Genomic DNA, 14,370 nt, shown 5'->3' on the forward strand with positions numbered 1-14,370 from the left:
GAATGTGCAGCAGAATGTTCTGGAGAGTTTGTGGTTGTACCTCAGCTGCCGTCTCGGCTTCTTTGCTCTTCAGATCAGGGTGAGGAACAACCTTCTCCAAACCCTGAGAAATCCAGGCAATCATCCCCTTTCTGTGGAGCAAACAGGACAGACTCACCATCAGAGTTCGACACCAGAGGGCGCCACAGAACTACAGGGCTCAGGTTACTCAAGGAGTCACTATTTGGCATCCTGTAGGCTTATAAAGGAGTCACTATTTGGCATCCTGTCGACTTATAAAGGAGTCACTATTTGGCATCCTGTAGGCTTATAAAGGAGTCACTATTTGGCATCCTGTTAGGGTATGAAACAGCTCACTATCTGGCATCCTGTTAGGGCATTAAATAGCTTACTATTTAGCATCCTGTCTGTAGGTTTACAAAGCAGCTCACTATCTGGCATCCTGTTGGTTTATAAAGCCTAGCATGTCCATAGGCTTTTAAAGTGGATCGCTATTTGCTATCCTGTCTGTACGTTGCTTTAGCTCACTGTTTGGCATCCTTCTTGTCTGTATGTTTATAAAGTAACTCAGTCATTTATAAAAAGCTCACTATTTAGCATCCTGTCTGTCTTTTGGTTTATAAAGCAACTCACTATTAAGCATCCTGTTGGACTATAAAATAGCTCACTATTTGGCATCCTGCCTGCCATTGATTTATAAAGCAGCTCACTATTTAGCATACTGTTTGGTTATAAAGCAGATCACTATTTGGCATCTTGGTTTTTGCTGGGTATGAAAGCAGCTCAGTATTTGGCATCTGGATATAGGCCACAAAGTAGGTCACTATTTGGCAGCCTGTCTGTCTGATGGTTTGTAAAGCGGCTCACTATTTGGCAGCCTGTCTGTCTGATGGTTTGTAAAGCGGCTCATTATTTGGCAGCCTGTCTGTCTGTAGGTTTGTAAAGCGGCTCATTATTTGGCAGCCTGTCTGTCTGATGGTTTGTAAAGCGGCTCACTATTTGGCAGCCTGTCTGTCTGATGGTTTGTAAAGCGGCTCATTATTTGGCAGCCTGTCTGTCTGTAGGTTTGTAAAGCGGCTCACTATTTGGCATCCAGCCTGTTTGTGGGTTTACAGAGCAGCTCAGTATTTGGCAGTATAAGGTTTACTCACTCATCTTCTGGTTTACTGTCATCCATAAGGAAGGAAAAAACAGATTAAGATCAGTTTCAGTCAAGTAAAAATGTAAAATCCAAACTTCTGAACCAGCAGAAACTTCCACACATGTAGAAATGAACGTGATGAATGATTTTTGTGTGCATATGAGTGTGATCATATGATGATTACCTGTCCGGTGCGGTTTCCTCCTGTGAGCAGACGTGAAGGAAAGAAAAAGAACACATTAAAAAAGCCTGTCGGTCCTTTTTCTGAAGCAGACCTGAACTTGTTGTTCTCTCTGAAGGTTTCTGCACATCAGAGGCTGGTCCTCACCTTGCCGGTGGAGTTGGCCCGGGTCAGGTTGGGTGGGACTGTAGGATGAGGCAGAGCGCTGCTGATCCACGTCAGCATGCTGGGTGCCGGGCTGAGGAAACAGTTTCTCATCAGTTTCAGACCTCTGACAGGCTGCCAAAGCAACTCCAAACTCATATTTCAGTCTGGTTTTAGATCACAGCACCAACACCACCCGGTTTTAGCTGCTGATTCTGGTAATTCTGTGGTGCTTTTAGACCATGAGATATTCCTGTCTTGTCTTGAATGTGTGGTTGGAATTAAAAAGCACAGTTCTGGCTGTTTTTCTGCGTATGAATGAAGTAAAATCTTACAGCCACTCTGGAAACGGAGAGGCTTGGTTCAAAGAGACGGAAGTTTTGTGTCCTTTGGACCTTTAGGGTCTCTCTTTGGGAAACAGAACATCCCTTTCCACTGCTGTGCTGATGACTTCCAGCTCTACATCAAACCTCTGCTGAGCTTTCTAACAGACCTCCAGGCCTGGCTGAAGCTTCAGTTTCACTCGGCTCCTTGTTGTCTTGAGGAATCTGGGTCCTTTGCATGGATAAACTGATCAGTGCAGCCACTAAAACTGGTTTTATCAGTGAGAGTTATTACTGAGGTGGAACCTTCTGCCCCCCCCAGAGGAGCTGAAACAGTCCTTCATCACTTTCAGCTCACAGTAAACGTCTAACATCCTTTTAGATGGTTCTGAGCTCTTCCTTTGTTTGGTTTCTTTTGGATTTGCTTTATTCAGGTGATCGTTGGTCTCAGTTATTTACTTTATATTTTATCCAGCCGTACAGCACTTTGGTTTAAATGTGCTGTTAAAGTAACTTGAATTCAAACAGTTGCTGATTAGTTAAGCATTATTATTATTAGTTAATATTATTGTTATTGTTATTATTATTGTTATTATTAGCCTCACGCTTATTAGTAAGTGTGAGGCTCCTGAATATGCTTTGCTGAGTTAGAGTCCTGGAGGATACTCACCCGTTCCCTGCAGCTGTCTGGACGTCCGGCTTTGGTTTGTCGGCTGTTGATCAGACAGAGTTTAGTGTGAAGAACAGAACCGATCTGAACCACAAAATGTTCATGAACTTACCCTCATTCTTACATTCATCTTCAAATTTCACTTTCTTCTCCTGTTTGAAGCACAAAACGACATATTATGAACAAATCTTTGTTTTTCAGGAGGAGCTTTGAGCTGAACATTTATCATGAAGGATAAAGTTTACTGAATTTAAAAAGCCTTTTAAGAACAAACTGGCCAGCTGACAGCGTTCCTGGAACACTGGAAGTTAAATGTTCTGCAGAAAACCAAAGACCAGTAAATAAAAACCAGTAAAGACTTAAACCTCCTCCAGCTGGAGCCTGAACTGAAGCTGAACTCGTGGACATTTGACACCTTTGAACCACCTTTTGTACAATTTAAGGTTAGATTTCAGCTGAATATGAAAATATATATATTTTTAACTCATTTTTAAAAATTTTTTTAAACAATATCAACTCATTAAAATGTTTATATGTTCTTAAATTCTTTCAGGGCTTATCTAAAAAACCCAGGCCGGGTTTTTCACTTGTTGTGAATAACTTCAGGAGTAAAGCTGTAAAAGCACAGCTGTTTATGTCATTTTAACTTAAAAACAACTCCACGTCTCTAAAGTCACAGAATAAATGTTCATCTCTTTACGCATTTATTTCAGACAGCAGTTTATCTTATAAAACATGCAGCAGCACTGATACAAACACATCATTTTCCCTCTTTGTTCTTCAGAACATTGTTGGCTAAAACCAACTGTAATTGATTTACAGTTAAAACTAAATCTGGGAACAGTTTATTCACTTTGGCGCCCCCTGGTGGCAGCACGACCCGGTGAACCTGAAACAACCTGAACAGACGGCTGTGGCTCACCTGAGCAGGGGGCGGGGCGTCATCAGGATCCTCTGCATTTTTAGATGGAAGCTCAGGCGGCTGGGGAACCACTTTCACCACCCAGCTCAACATCCTTCATGAACACAAAGACACAACAGATCTGCTCACAAACAGGCTGAGAAGCTCAGAACATGTTGCTCAAACATAACTTCAGCTCAGAAAAATGAAAATGAGTAAATCCTGAACCACACAGCTGCAGGTTGTCTGAGTTACAGAACGGAACCGTTCAGCTAGAAAGCTTCAGCTAACAAAGTAATGTGGGAACAATAATGTTCATCTTTCAGAAAGGAACAGCAGTAACTCCTTAGAAGTTGGTGTACGTCATCTTCATTAGCTAAGCTGTTAGCGTTAGCTTCAGCTAAAGGAAGAAATAAATCAGTAAATAAACCATGAGGAGTTATTTCATTAGCTAAGCTGTTAGCGTTAGCTGCTGCTAAAGGAAGAAATAAATCAGTAAATAAACCATGAGGAGTTATTTCATTAGCTAAGCTGTTAGCGTTAGCTGCTGCTAAAGGAAGAAATAAATCAGTAAATAAACCATGAGGAGTTATTTCTCAGATGCTTCCATTTCCCTGCTCTGAAGTTCAGGCTCTGAGAGCTGGAACTGATCCTCTTTGTGGCTCAGTTCCTTCAGTCCAGCGTTGAACTGGACCAAGTTGTTAAAACAGTGGGATGAAAAGTGTCTGCTGCACATTCACAGTCTTTAGCTAACTCTGCTGGAACATTAGCCTCAGATATAGTTTATCCACTGGGCTCTTATATCCTCTGAGGCTGCTGCTGGATGGAAGATGCATGCTCCTCAGTGCAGCTGACAGCAGAACATTTCCACCAGAAGCTGGCTTCATCCGTCCAGCAGGGTGGATGCGAGGGGGCGGGGCTTAGCAGAGGAGGCGGAGCCAACTTAAGGAGTGACGTACTTTAGAAATGAAAATCAGAACGGCTCAAACAAAGAGGAACTAAATAAATACCAGGGTTGTGTTTTGGGGAGTTTTACACTTAATATAATATAATAGAGGCCCTAATATGTGCTCCCAGGACAGGAAGAAGGGATTTTTAGCAAATACGGCATCTTAAGAGCTGTCACACAAGAGATTTTCAGGAGAATATGCAGCCAATTTGGACCAAACTTTTTCTGCTGTTGGTTTTCACACGACTGTTCGGCAGGAAGCTTTCTGTGGGTGGTGGAGGCTGTTTAAAGCACACAGGGGGCAGGGCATGATGCAGAATCTCAATGTTTTCTTTACAACAGAAGAAAGTAGAATGAAGGAACGCCACGTTCAGGCAATATTTGCTGCCATGCTCATTCAGTATCTCCCTGCTGATGTTCCAGAAAATTCACAGAATGGAAAATCTATGGAAGAAGTATGTATATAAAAGTGTATATTCCGGACATTTGGGTTCCCGTAGGCCACGATCATCTCTGAATGGGTTCAGGACTCCAGCATGTGTGAAAACAGCTTAAATGGGGAGACTGTACTCCTAGAAGATAGTGTAAAAATACCAGTCCAGAATCACCAGACAGTGTGTAGCAGGCACATTTGTCCACATGTCCAGTTCGTAATATTGTCACAATCAATGGTTAAAATCCCTGAGCTCATCAGAATCAGATCGTTACCAATAATTAGCAAAGCCAAGCTTAACTCAGCTAGCTAACTCAGCAAATTAATATTAGCATAGCGCAGCTTCAACATTAGCTTGTCAACAATTCAAAAGCCAAAATAACAAGAGGGACATTTTACATGCCTTGAGCATGACAAATGAACTTTCACCTTTAGTACCTGATGACTGAAGAATCAGGTAATTACCAATAATGAGCAAAGCTAACGTAAGCTAGCTAAATCAGCAAACGATTAGCTGCATAGAACAGCTTCTACGTTCGGTTGTCAGCAAAGCAGGAGCTGAAATTTAATGAATATTACTTTTGAATGTCAGATGAACACTGTCACATGTGGATTTAACCACGTTATTTTAACTGTGGATTTAACCACGTTATTTTAACTGTGGATTTAACCACGTTATTTTAACTGTGGATTTAACTACGTTATTTTAACTGTGGATTTAACCACGTTATTTTAACTGTGGATTTAACCACGTTATTTTAACTGTGGATTTAACCACGTTATTTTAACTGTGGATTTAACCACGTTATTTTAACTGTGGATTTAACCACGTTATTTTAACTGTGGATTTAACCACGTTATTTTAACTGTGGATTTAACCACGTTATTTTAACGCCTGATCCAAACCGCTCCCAGGTCAGAGTGCGGTGGAATAAACCAAAGTCTCTGAAAACTGGTGACACATGAAAAGTATAAATGATCAATGCATCTGTGAAGGAAACTGTCATGAAACTACAACTTTTACAGCTGTTTCACCGTCTGTTATGAGTCTTCAGTTTATATTTCATATTATTCTCAATTTTGTCATATTTTCAAACTGCCAGAAGTTGCCACCAAATCTTATCGGGTGAAAAACATCTTTAAATGTCTTCAAACTGGAAACTCGCTGAATGTTTGAATCAAAACGTTAAAACATCTTTTAATGGCTGATTTTTTAGTGCTTTTAGATCTGTCTGCAGCCTTTGAAACAGTGGCTCTGAAGACTTGAACAGTGGGTCGGTATCAAAGGTTCTGTTCTGCCCTGGTTCTACCTGAGGGAGAGAAGTTTCTCTGTTCATCTCCTTCCTCTCGCTTGTGGAGGAGGATCCATTTGCTTTCCTGTGAGATCTGTCTTCAGGAAACATAAGATTCCTCTTCGTTGCTTTGCTGATGACATCCAGGTCTACATGTCCATCGAGTTAAACAGACTAATCCACTTATTCAACCGTCTCAGTGTCCTTAAATTCTGGGTGGAGTTGAACTTTCTCAGTTTTAATGAAAATAAAATCGACATTTCTGCTGGCACTTCTGGCCCTTTGGCTCCATTCATTCATTCTGCTGTTAAAAATCTGGGGGAGATTTGATGGCTCCTTCGATTATTAGGCAGATAAGTGCAGCTTTTTCCAAGGAGAAGCCTTTCCTCTTGCTTAAAGACTGGAAAAAGTCACTCATCAGTCATCTCAGCATCATTTACAGAGTGTTCAGAACACAGCAGCGAGCTTTTTAATTCATGAAGTAAATAACTAAGAACAACCATAAAATCCAGCAAACTGCCTAAAACTAACACTAACTCAGACTGAAACTCAGTAATAACCAACAATAATGTGAATAAAACATAAAATCCAACAAACTACCTAAAACTAACACTAACTCAGACTGAAACTCAGTAATAACCAACAATAATGTGAATAAAACATAAAATCCAACAAACTACCTAAAACTAACACTAACTCAGACTGAAACTCACAATAACCAACAATAATGTGAATAAAACATAAAATCCAACAAACTGCCTAAAACTAACACTAACTCAGACTGAAACTCAGCAATAACCAACAATAATGTGAATAAAACATAAAATCCAACAAACTACCTAAAACTAACACTAACTCAGACTGAAACTCAGTAATAACCAACAATAATGTGAATAAAACATAAAATCCAACAAACTGCCTAAAACTAACACTAACTCAGACTGAAACTCAGCAATAACCAACAATAATGTGAATAAAACATAAAATCCAACAAACTACCTAAAACTAACACTAACTCAGACTGAAACTCAGTAATAACCAACAATAATGTGAATAAAACATAAAATCCAACAAACTGCCTAAAACTAACACTAACTCAGACTGAAACTCACAATAACCAACAATAATGTGAATAAAACATAAAATCCAACAAACTGCCTAAAACTAACACTAACTCAGAGTGAAACTCAGTAATAACCAACAATAATGTGAATAAAACATAAAATCCAACAAACTACCTAAAACTAACACTAACTCAGCAATAACTAACAATAATGTGAATAAAACATAAAATCCAACAAACTACCTAAAACTAACACTAACTCAGACTGAAACTCAGTAATAACCAACAATAATGTGAATAAAACAAAACGCAGCAGATAGCAGTAAAAGACAATAAAGCAAATAAAGGCAGAACTCAGAATAAATCATCTTAAAGGACGTCAGACTGGAGCCAAAAGCCAAGAAGAAGAGCTGAAATGACGAATGAGCCGAGCTGTACGGAGAAGTGAACTGTTCCACAGATCGTTCCATAAATGCTGTTTTCAGCTTCAGGTCCATTTAAACCTTAAAGTGAGCAATAAAATCAGTCTGAAAACCGACTGGGAGCCAGTGAAGGGAAGAGTCATGTGATCAGGCTTTTTAATCCCAGTTAAAGCTGCTCAGTTTGGACCAACAGAACTCTGACCCAAACACACAGAACCCAGCAGTCCCAGAACCAGGAGAGGAACCACTGAAGGACTGTTTCAGCTCCACCTCGGTAATAACTGATAAAACCAGTTTTAGTGGCTGCACTGATCAGTTTATCCATGCAAAGGACCCAGATTCCTCAAGACAACAAGGAGCCGAGTGAAACTGAAGCTTCAGCCAGGCCTGGAGGTCTGTTAGAAAGCTCAGCAGAGGTTTGATGTAGAGCTGGAAGTCATCAGCACAGCAGTGGAGTGGGATGTTCTGTTTCCCAAAGAGAAACTTCTGTCTCTTTGAACCAAGCCTGTTAGATTTTACTGCTTCCTTTTAAAGTTTTATTGGACTGGCACCATCTTATTCATCAGATCCACCCTCCTGAAAGAGAACTCTGGTCTCTGTCTCTCAGATGTCTGAAGATTTAAATTGAAATCTGTGGAAATCTTTATTCTACGTCAAACAGTAGATATATTTAAATTAAATTATATTTAAATTAAGTCTCATCTCTTTGGCTTTTGATCCAAGCAAAGTCTGACGCCTGAACTGATCGTTTGTATCTTATAATCTCTGTTTTTATCTCCTTTTCATTTCTAGTTTTTATCATCTTTATATTCAATGATTTCTTGTATTGGTTTTAGCACACTTTGGTCAACTTTGAGTGCTTTTAAATGTGCTACATTTAAAGTTTAGCGGGTTTGTAGAGAGGATGAAAGTGTCTGGCTCTAAAAACAAACAGAAACCAGAAACAATTAGCTTCATTTCTCCTGAGCCGGCCGAGCCCTTCTTGCTGTTCTGTGCTTAATGGTGTTTGGATCATGTGTGGCTGAGTGTCAGCTTCAATTAGAGCTGAATGATCATGACCCTAATCCCCCGGCGGCAGGCGGCCTGGCGGTAGGTCAGCCGGGCGCACATTTAAACTGGTGTCCAGTTTGTCACTTGCACTTTCCACTGATCTCATCCATTTAGTCCGCAGCGAGTCGGTCATTCACTACGTTCCCCGGCTGTATAATCAGCTGCTCCGTCTGGTTCGGAAATTAAGGATCAGACAACAAACCGTCAGATAAGCAGTTTAGTCGTTAACAGTCACCCAGTTATTTCAGCCAGGAAACAAGACGGAACCACCAGCATAACCAGTGAGAAAGTTAACCAGACAGAGCAGCTGACAGGAAGTCAGTTTACCAGCTAGTAAACAGCCGGTTAAACCTCCAGATCACTAATAGGTTTATGAATTTTCCAGTCGTCTAAAGCTGTTGGACTTCTTGTAACCGGCTGGTTAACATGTCCAGTTTATTAGCTGCGGAGGAGGACTTGGCCCACTTCGGTTGTACTGAACCCAGCCGAGCCGGTGTTCTATCTATCTATCTATCTATCTATCTATCTATCTATCTATCTATCTATCTATCTATCTATCTATCTATCTATCTATCTATCTATCTATCTATCTATCTATCTATCTATCTATCCATCTATCTATCCATCTATCCATCTATCCATCTATCCATCTCTCTATCTATCTATCTATCTATCTATCTATCTATCTATCTATCTATCTATCTATCTATCTATCTATCTATCTATCTATCTATCTATCTATCTATCTATCTATCTATCTATCTATCTATCCATCCATCCATCCTATACACACACATATGAAGGCTATATATAAAAATAGCCTGTATGAATATATATGTATGTGTTTGAATGTTTTGGATGACAGAGCAACTACACTGAAACACGTTCTTTCACGGTGTCTAGCGCGCAAGCACGTCTCGCTGGTTACGAGCGCTGAACAGGCACGCGCGCTCTTTGCCGCGTGTGCAGCGCGGAGCGGCGAAGAGAAGCAGGGGAACCGTATCTGACGGGTGTTATTTGGCTGTCAGGATGCGTTCCCCCACTTTATCACAGGCGGAACAGTATCTGACGGGGAAACGCGGCTCGACGGAACACCTGCAGCGGACCACAGCTGGCTGCAGCTGGCCTGTTAGCACCAGACCTCAGACTTCAGCTCTTTACAGCCCCCCCCGCAGCGGTCCTACGGTTAGATTTACAGCTGCAGCTGGACTGTTTTTACCACCGATGCATTATCAGCTGTTTTCTAATCACTATGTTTGATCCAACTAAAGCAAACCATGGCTTCCTTTGTCCTGATGAGCAACGATACCTCAGAGGTGGAATAAAGCCTTCAGACAGGCTTCTTTTTCACCATTAAGACTGAGTTCCTGTGGATTTGACCTCATCTGCCATAACTTGAACTCATCGTGTTGAATAAAATAAATGTAATAAATGTTAAAGTTAGTATTTGTGAGATTTATGGCCTGAGATGTGACAGAGCATCTCTTTAGAAGGGGGTGTAAAGAAGCTCACTTTACAGGGAACATTTTTGAGTTTATGAAGCTTCATAAAACTCTTAAACAGTAAATCTCTTCGCGCTGATGGTTAAAAAAGTGTGTAAAAGTGTGTTTTACTGACCCGTGCGTCGGTTCTATCGCCGTGGGAACCCAAACTCTGTGATATCAGACCGGTTAGCAGGTCTCCAGAAACCACAGATCAAAGTATCTGTCTCGGTTCGTCCCGGCTGTGGTCCATTTTATGGAAATATTCTGACTAAAAACAACCCGGTTCTGCTATCCAAGCCGTCACCAACCCATGCTCCCGCTCTGTAAACCACACAGGAACTACTCCCAACTACTTCAGCATTTCCAAAGCAACGAGCAGGCTCCGCGGGGGTGAATCTGGGGGTTAGGGTCGGGTCGGGGTTAGGGTCGGGTCGGGGGTGTCCGGTCCTACCTGAGGCGTTCAGTCGGGGTCCAGCAGCATCCCACAGAGCTGCGGAGAAGAGGACCTGCAGGGATCTGTGGGAGGATTACAGAGCTAACAGGATTACAGAGCAGCTGAAGGACAGGGACTGAGATTACGCCGTCAGAGAATGAATTTCATTACCATGAATTGGATTCTAATTGGCTTGAATTGGACTGATTCTGCGAGATGATGTTGTTGTGATTTGGTGCTTTATGAATAAATTATTTTATGGGTTGAAATGCAAACAGAGCACTTAAAATCACACTCAGGTGTAATTAAGAATAAACTGAATTTAGGGAATTAAAATGTGTTTTTTCTCTGCTTTCAGGGGCTCCTGGAGGCTCTCAGGCTGGATTCCCTCAGAGGCCGTGGATCGTCGTCTGTTTTATTTTTACAGGTGTAGCAGCTGGTGTCTGGCTTTTCTTTCTATTTTTGTTCTGTTTCTTCCTCTTTCCCCGGTCCGGTTCGGCTCTATTACATCTTAAATATAGTCACAGAAATAAATACATAAGCAGTTGATGGGCATCAAGGGGAGCTTTACATTCATAAAGCTTCCCAAAGCAAATCTGTTTGGCATAAAAAGTATTCAGATTACAACATAAAACTGGACAGAACAAAAAAATATGCTTCCAGTTCTCTGCTTAATAACCCTCAAAGGCTACAGCTGCAACATTTGAAAGGTTTCCAATAAAAAAAGCAAACATTTGTATATTTTCTGAGATGCTAACATAGCATTCCTAATTATTTATAACATTTTATATCTGCAAAGAAGCTGGAGTCGGTCACTGATCAGGTGGAAACGTGATCATTGATCATCAAAGGTACCGAGTTGACAGCTGTGTTCAAGGCCAGGCTTAAACAGAGGCAGAACTTCCCTGAAACCCACCACAGAACAGAAGGTTCTGCAGGAACAGAATCAGGGAAACGGAAAGATCCAAACCAGCAAAATCCAAACAAGAGGATGCAGAACAACAGGGATGATAAACAGAGGAGGAGCAGAAGAGTGAAAAGAGCGGGAAACTTAGCAAAAACAGGAAGCTGAACAACTCAGCAGAACCCAAACAGAACTAAAACCCAACACAATGAGGTGGAGCGAAAGAAAGACCAATCCTATTTAAGGATGACGTGATGATCCCTTAGTTTTAGAGCAGGTATCAGAATAGATGTTTACTCTGAACGGGTTAAACCCTGAAAGCAGCCATCAGGACCCAGAACCCGAGCCGCCTTTCTCTCATCAATGTGTTTCAGAACTCTGCTTTTAGAGCTTTTCTTTTTATTTAAGTCAACTTTGCTGATTTTAACTGATGTCGCAGTTAAACCTAACAAAGAATAAACCCGTTAAGCAGCTCCACACTGAATAAAACAGGCTGCAACACAGGAGACGGCAGGCAGGAATTATTTTAAATTATTTGAAATATACCCACAAATTAAGGCGTCTTCTCCATAATAAAGTAAATTAAAGAGGAAGTGAAAACGTTGTGAGAGTGACGGATCGGAGGGATCTGACCCCCCGCAGAGGTGAGGAGGACACGGCTCAGACCCTCCACAGAATCACCAGCTTTATGAGGTGCAGAGGTGGGAGTTTTCCCAGGAGGCAGAGCCTTCAGTTATCAGGACCCTCTCTGTGGAACCAGCTGCCACTTTGGCTTCAGGAAGTTTCAGATTCAGCTTGAAACGTTCCTTTTTTATATAGTTATAGCTTATAGTTGGGCACCAGCTGAGGAGTCTGGTTCTGCTTCAGGGTGTGGTGGTTCTTCTTTCTCCTTACTGAGAGGTAATTGTTGGTAATTGTTGGGTTTCTCTGTGGAATTTGCCCTAAAATGACTCAAATTGCTGTGAACTGAAACAAAGCAGTTTGTGGGTCTGTTTTGTGTAGAAATGCCTCTGGCTCAGAGTGAACCTGCTTATGGGTCTTTGTCTGCAGCTCTGGGCTGCAGCACACTGCAGAAGCTGCATCTTAAAGCTGTTCATGTGGCCCTAACGAGGATTAGCTGCTAACGAGGTTAAGTCCAGCGTCAGCAAAACAGAGAATTGGAGCTAAGGTGCCGCAGCAGCTGTGAACCTGTGCTTTGCATCATCCCTTCATCCTCCATTCTTTGGTTCTCTTCATCCTATCTTCTCCACCTCCTCTGTTGATCCACTCCTTCTCTTGTCTCCTCCTCTGCATCCTCCTGGTTCTGTGAGCTCACGCTGCCCCCCTGTGGACAGTCTGGGAACTGTAACGCCATAAATAGAGCATGTCTCTTTCAGACATTGTTTCCATGGAAACACAAACAGTGGAGTCGCTGGGATGTCGTCAGAGAGCAGCTCCAGCTCACATTCCTCTGGATTACAACACTCTGCGTGTTAGAAAGTCAGAACAAACACCAGTAACTTTCTCCGGCTTTTCTCTAAAGACACTAAACCACATTATTCATGTCTCCAAACTGCCTTCAAACACAAAGTTAACTCGTTGAGACTCTCAGAACATCTGTTCGTCTGGTTTACTGCTCAGAGAATAAATCTGTAGAAGCTTTAAGGATCTCAGGTCCAGATCTGAGTCTCTCTTCCTTCAGATTCATTTCTCAGTAAGACACACAGAGGCTGCAGATTTAAGCCAGGATGTCTCTGAGCATCTGAACCTGGACAGGAAAGACAGAGCAGACTGTACCTCCAAAGCAAGCTTCAGTCTCACACAAAGACATGTATTTATCAACCTGTTGTGCAGAGTTCAGTCTGCTTTTCAGCATCAGGCCGCAGCATCAGAACCAGGGACCCAAAGAAAGACTTTCGACCCGTCGAACAGCTTTGAGCCAGACAGAGGCCTCTTATATAAAGAGGGGCCACCAGGTGACCTTCATCATCATCTGTGGCCCTGACTGAAGCAGTTTGTGCTGATCCCGTCTGTGGAGGAGCTCCAGCTGTGGCTCATGGACATGAATGGAGCTGTTACCGTGGGAACAGGTGAACCAGAAACATCAGCTGACTCATGAATGACTGCAGGATGAATGTGACGCTCAGCAGCTTTGTTTGGACCCGCTGATGAGCAGAACATTTGCCCTGCAGTGACTCACCTCAGGCTGTAAAACCGGGCGGGGTCCAATCATCTGAAATACTTTTAATGACCCCAATAAGGCTCCACCTCACCACACCTGCATTATCACTCACTATCTGGTTAAAAATTAGCCGAGCTGTTCGGGCTCATCTCAGCTCTGGTGGCCTTTCAGGCACAAACTCAACAGGATTCACACAGAGAAGGACTTCTGACACCAAACTGTCAAAATACTACGTTACAGATGTGAAAAACATTAACAGGAAATTAAGTAAAGGTTCTTATGATCGATCATCTTCATCATGTCATACATAACAGGCCAAGATTAAAGGAATCTTTACTATTTATTACAGATGTTCTGAGGATACCAGGAGCTGTCAGCAGCCAGTCCCTGCAGCCAGGCTCTGTGATGGTATGGGGTTGGATCAGGGGGCAAAGCTCATTTCCACTTCTGTGACGGCAGCATTAATGCAGAAAAGCTCACTGAGATTTTACAGCAACATATGCTGCCTTCAAGGCCACATCTTTTCCTGGGACGTCCCAGCATTGTTCAAGCAGACCATGGAAAACCACATTCTGCCACCTTCCAAAGGCCTGGCTGAGGAAGAAGAGGTACGGGTGCTGGACTGGCTGCCTGCAGTCCTGACCTGTCCCCAGCAGAGAAACAACCACCCCCCCGCACTGCTGCACACCTTAAGACCTGTTTAAGGAGGAATGGGACAAAATAACAGCTGGAACTCTGCATCACCTGGTTTCCTCAGAGTCAGAGCGGCTTTAAGTGTTGGCAGAAGGAAACAAAGTGGGAAAAGGTTCACTGACTTTA

This window comes from Leuresthes tenuis, unplaced genomic scaffold, assembly GCF_036924035.1.
Source record: "Leuresthes tenuis unplaced genomic scaffold, fLeuTen1.0.hap1 SCAF_2, whole genome shotgun sequence".
NCBI lineage: Eukaryota > Metazoa > Chordata > Actinopteri > Atheriniformes > Atherinopsidae > Leuresthes > Leuresthes tenuis.